Source organism: Cupressus sempervirens, chromosome 5, assembly GCF_028749045.1.
Source record: "Cupressus sempervirens isolate cs-2001-9-10 chromosome 5, ASM2874904v1, whole genome shotgun sequence".
Taxonomy (NCBI): Eukaryota; Viridiplantae; Streptophyta; class Pinopsida; order Cupressales; family Cupressaceae; genus Cupressus; species Cupressus sempervirens.
The window spans coordinates 337,964,474-337,971,135 of NC_143122.1; positions in this window are offsets into that span (position 1 = coordinate 337,964,474).

Consider the following 6,662-nt stretch of genomic DNA (forward strand, 5'->3'; position numbering starts at 1 on the left):
GGCTTACTATTGGAAATCTCCCTCCATTTCTTTGGAACCTTATTCCTCAAGCATTGGAACCCATCTAGAATGTGATTAGGGTTGATAAAATTGATAATATCCTTCCTTAAAGCAATGCTATGGTTTTAGTGTCCATTAACCCTAGTCTAGACCTCCCCAAAGAGTTTTATCTTGACTTGGAGGATCAAGCAATCTGATGCTCTCTTATCTTTCTTGATAGGATAAATGGATGGTTTTTATGCATGAAGACCACCTGAGGAATTCTTGCCCATAAATTTAAAAAAAATCTCACCTAAGTTGAATGGAGACACCAATGAAGTAGTTGATAAACATAACCATATCAACTCACTTCCTAGTTATTATAAATTCAAAGAAGACTCTCACCCATCTAATGAGGATCTTCCTCTTAAGGATCCAAAAGCCATTAATGCTAAGTTGGACAAGCTCAAAAATTCCTTTTCTAAGAGGGTTGAGCCTCCTATGAACATCACCACCAATATTTTACTCAGTATTCAAAATTTGTTAGATGTCAATTCTTTAACTTTGGTTTAGAAACCCAAGATCCTTGTCCTCATCTTAGGACTATAAATGTGCAACAAGTAAACCTTGGGAGATGGAGGAGGATTATAGCTTCTAAATTTAAATATAATAGTTCATATAAAAATGGAGGGTTCACTTTAGTGGTGAATATTCACCATTTGGTGAATTTTGCCCATCGACCAACGTTAGTTTGGCAAATAATTTGTGCATATGTAGGTTGGCGTGTTGCCCCAAGTTTATCAAATATAAGTCAAACCCCTAGGCCCATCACTAGAGGATTTATGCCATCGGATCTCCTTTCGAAACGAAAGAGCCAATCAAATATATTTTTTGCCCACGACAAATTAAACACATTCACATATGATTTCCAAAGAAAAACTTTTTGCACTATCTTAATTTGCCCTTGGTTTTAAAAAATGTTTTAGGAGAGGGATGACATTCGCCCCCCAAATATGCAGATGCATGTCACACACCAATTCAATTTTGCCAACTATATTATGCATGGTCATATAATGGACGAACCATATTCGCTTTGGAAATTCCATAATACATTTTTTTCTTACATAGGCTTCGCCAAATATTTTGTATGCGCTATACTATTCCCAAAGAATTCACCAAAAAAGAGTGGTATAAATACATTCATAGATCAATAAGTTGTCTCAATTCCAATCGATAGTGAAGTCCCAATTTCTCATATTGCTGAGATCATTTTTGGGTGAGGCACGAGGGTGATGACTACATTTTACCCAAAGGTGAGTAACTCAAACCCTGATCTATCTATTCTCTATAATTTTAGTTAGTTCTTATTTAGTAGATACAAGTTAGACTATTAGTGGTCAGTTATCAATTGGGACCAATGAAAAGTACTACCAAGTCATGCAGTAACCAAGGAGACTTAGGACATCTATATTTTATAGTGTAGGTCGTACAACCAATGGATACTATTTAGATAAATATATGTAATAACTATAGTTTGTTAGGATTAAACCACAAACAGAAATAACAATTACATGCAAATATAACCAATATAAGAAAATAATAGATCACACAGAAAAGAAAAGAACACAAGACACCAAGATTTAATGTGGTTCACCCAAACCCTGGGCTGCGTCCACCAAATAGCAAGTCCAATATTTTTACAATCCAGTAATTACAACCTGATTACAATCTGTAATCCCTTATAGCTCAATACTGCTGCAAGAACCAATTTTCACATCACCTTATGAAAAAATCCCTAACCCTAAGCCCTTTTATACAAGTATTATTACCACTTTAGGGTTATAATTAATAATTGCATATCAGCCCAAAATCTTGATAAAATAGGGCCCAAAAAAATTTTGTAGGAGCCCCAAAGAATTTATGAAGTATGTACAGTCTTTTCCTGTTTAGTCACCACAAACTAACAATCTCCCACTTGGGGACTAATCAGGCTCCACACTAAACAACAATCTCCCACTTGGAGACTGATCCTATAGCTATGTCGCTACTCCATGAGGCTCCCACTAGATCAAACCACCCTGGACTCTGCTATTCTTTTATTCATGTTCAGTCTTAAAGACCAACCAAAGTTGAAGAGGAGTTCAACTTCTCCCTTGTTACTACCTTTGTAAACATATCTTTTGGATTGTCATTTGTATGTATCTTGTCTAGCTTTAATTGCCCATCCTCCAAAATTGATCAAATGAAATGGTACCACAACTGTATGTGTTTGGTCTTTGAATGCAGAGCTGAATTTTTTGCAAGATGAATGACGCTCTGACTATCTATAAACAAATAATTATCCTTCTGAGGGTGTCTCAATTCTTTCAAGAAGAACTGAAGCCATATCATCTCCTTGGTTGCCTCTGTAGCAGCTACATACTCTGCCTGTGTAGTGGATAAAGCATTAACCTTATGTAATCTAGAAACCCAGCTCATGGCTGCCCCATCAGTAGTAAAGACATAACCTGTAGTACTCTGTCTGGTATCAATATCCCCTGCCAAATTTGAGTCAATATAGCCCTGTTAATCAATAGTAGAGCCCCCAAAGTGTAGAAACTTATTGTATGTTCCTCTTAGATATCTGAGAATCCATTTAACTGCATTCCAATGCTCACCTAGATGACTCATATACCTACTAACAACTCCCACTGCATATGCAATATTTGGCTTGGTACATACCATAGCATACATCAAGCTTCCTATAGATGAAGCATAGGGTACCATGGACATCTTATCCTCCTCTTCTTGTGTCTTGGGACACATCTCCTTAGTCAACTTCAAATGACCCGGTAAAGGTGTGTTGACAGCTTTAGCATTCTCCATAGAGAAATGTTGCAACAATTTCTCAACATAATCAGCCTGAGATAGTGTCAATTTTCTATTCTTCCTATCTCTACAAATCTTAATACCAAGGATTTGTTTTGCTGCCCCCAAATCCTTCATAGAAAATGCATGTGCTAACTAGCATTTTGACCCCTTAATATGATCCATGTTAGACCTAGCTTTGACCGCAAATCCTTGTGGCTAAGCCATATATATCTCTTCATCCAAATCTCCATGAAGGAAGGATATTTTAATATCAAGCAACTTCAAATGCAAATCTTCAGTAGCCACAAGACTTAAAACAATATGGATAGAAGTCATTTTAACAACAGGAGAAAATATCTCATCAAAATCAATTCCTTTTTTCTGTGCAAATCCTTTTACAACTAACTTGGCTTTAAATCTTTTCTTACCTCCTTCCTCTTCTTTTAACCTATAAACTCACTTATTTTGTAAAACTCTTTTACCTACAAGAAACTTGCATAAATCCCATTTCTTATTCTTCAGCAAAGAGTCCATTTCATCTTTCATTGTAGACTCTCACTGAATCTTAGTATCCACCTGTACAACTTCGTCATAACATTTAAGTTCACTAGCATCAATAAGTAAAATAGAATACAAAGAGGGAGAAAATCTTTCTGGGGCTCTAATTTTCCTTGTTGATCGTCTAACATTCAATGGTGTGTGTGGTATTTGTTGTTGCGATTGTTGCCCATCATGAGGAATGGCTAGAACATCATCTTTTGGAGTATCATCCAACACTGCATATTGTACAACACTTTCTCATTGAATATGACATCCCTGCTTCTTACAATTTTATGATTTTCAAAATCTCAAAGCTTATAACCAAATTCATTAATGCCATATCCAACAAATACACATTTCTTTGACTTAGCTTCCAACTTGGTTCTATTTTCAGAATCTATGTGAGCAAAAGCTTCACAATCGAAGGTTTTGAGAAAAGAATAACTCACCTTCTTACCAGTCCATGCTTCCTCTGGAATACCACAACCCAAAGGAGTAGAGGGACCTTTATTAATCAAATATACAATAGTATTGACAACTTCTACCCACATATGTAAGGGCAACCCAGCATGCAACCTCATGCTCCTTGCACATTCCATTATAATCATGTTCATGCGTCTAACCACTCCATTTTCCTATGGAGTCCTTGGAACAATTTTCTGTCTACAAATATCATTAGTGGAGCAATAATCTTCAAATTCATGACTACGATACTCACTGCCATTATCAGATTTGAGACATTATTTTTTTACCAGTCTCATTTTCAACCAAGCATTTCCATTTCTTAAAAGTTTGAAATACATCAGATTTTTGTCTATGTAAATAAACACATACTTTTCTAGTTGTGTCATCAATGAATGTAACATGGTAATAAGAGCAACCGAGGGAAGATACCTGAGCCAATCCCCATACATCTGTATGCACAAGCTCTAATTTCTCATTTTTATTTTCCTTCTCAATCTTCACAAAGCTCACTCTCTTTTGTTTTCCATACATAACTTTCATAGAAATCAATATTAACACATTTTAGACCTGGTAAAAATTTCTTTGAATGAAGTACTTTCATACCTTTCTCACTCATGTGCCCAAGTCTGTTGTGCCACAATGTTGTATCAGAATCTACAACAACTATTTGTTCTCCTTGCTCAACTGCAACAATTTTTCCTAAACATTCATTTTTCTCTGAAACAATTAAAGTAGAAGGAACAATATGACCTGCACAAAGATATAAGGTGCCTACTTTCACACCTTTTGCTACTATAAGGGAACCTTTTGAAACCTTCCAATTTTTATCATTAAAAGTGACTACACAACCCTCATCATCAAGTTGCTCTGCTGAAATTAAATTTCCACTTAGCCTTGGAACATGTCTTACCTCATGTAGTAGCCAATGATTCCCATTCTGCAACTTAATCTTAATTTTTCTCTTTCCAATAATTTGATAGGGTTCATTATCCCCCAAATAAAGAAGTCCAAAATCCCCTTGGACATAATCAATGAAATAACCTCTATGTGGTGTAGCATGAAATGAAGCACTAGAATCTAAAACCCATGAATCATCAACATTTTATAAAGACAGAAGCAAAGCATCCTCTTCAAATTTGATACTTACCACATTTTCCTCCTTGTCTCCATTTGGTTTATCTCCTTCATTTTTCTTTCGATTCCAACAATCTTTCTTTTTATGCCCTAGTTTCCCATAGTACCAGTAGTCATTTGGTCCTCTCGATTAAGACCTCCTCCCTTTTGACTTTCCTCTTGATTTTTCATGATTTTCGAAATTACTTCCTCTCTTAGTCGTTTTGCCTCCACTTTCTGTGTTCAAACCACTTCCTGATGTAGATCCACCTGAGGTTTTCCTACGAGTTTCCTCACTCAAAATAACACCGATAACATCATCATATTTTAGGGTACTAGATCCAGGAATAGAATTACTCACAGCCATTGCCAAGCCATTCTAGCTTTTAGGCAAAGAACACAAAATCAAGAGAGCCCTAATTTCCTCATCAAAATTAATTCCCATAGAAGATAATTGACTAGTAATAGTATTAAACTCATTTAAATGATCTACAACAGATCCACCTTTTGCCATTTTCATATTAAATAAATGCTTCATAAGAAATACCTTGTTTGAAGTGGAGGGCTTCTCATACAGTGTCGCTAGGGTTTTCATCAACTCTTTTTTTGTTTTCGCTTTTGTAATACTAAATGCTACTATTGGTGCCAAACATAATTGAATGCTTCCAAGTGCCTTTCTGTCTAAAAGATCTCATTCGTCATTTGACATAGATCCCTGATTCTTAGTTTTCCCTTCCAACAGATTTCATAAATCCTTCGAATAGAGATAGTCTTCCATTTGCATCTTCCATAACTGAAAGTTCTGCCCATTAAAACTGTCAACCCTCAGCTTACCCTCATCTACCATTGCTCCCACTCAACTATGAGACTCCCACTTAGCCGTGAAACTTTCCTATAGAGGATAACTGGAAAAAATGACCTCGCTCTGATACCACTTGTTTGGATTAAACCATAGAAAGAAAAAACAATTACATGCAAATATAACCAATATTAGAAAATAATAGATCACACAGAAAAGAAAAGAACACAAGACACCAAGATTTAACGTGGTTCACCCAAACCCTGGGCTACATCCACCAAATAGCAAGTCCAATATTTTTACGATCCAATGATTACAACCTAGTTACAATTCATAATCCCTTACAGCTCAATACCACCACAAGGACCAATTTTTGCATCACCTTATGAAACAATCCCTAACCTTAAGCCCTTTTATACAAGTACTTTTACTGCTTTAGGGTTATAATTAATAATTACATATCGGCCCAAAATTTTGATAAAATAGGGCCCACAAATTATTTTTTCAGGGTGATGCCCCGAGCCCCAAAGAATTTATGAATTATTTACAATACTTTCCTAATTAATCACCACAAACTAGCAATCTCCCACTTAGGGACTGATCAGGCTCCACACTAAACAACATAGTCAACTACCACTTTTTGAACAACTTATATGGCATCCTATATTTCTTGGGATATGTCAAACATGAACAAGGGTAAGAGTCCTACATGCGGTGGAAGTCAAGAAAGGTTAGCCAAGCGCACTTGCAAAACTGTTTCATCATATTTTGGTGGCCAAAATCAGGAAGCTGATGTATCACCTAATCTAGTAGTGTAAAATGAATACTAACTAATAAGAAAAACATTAACACAACTAAATAGTTAACACTTATGATAGGACCAAGGTTATCACCAAGACAGAGGGCAAACCAAGAA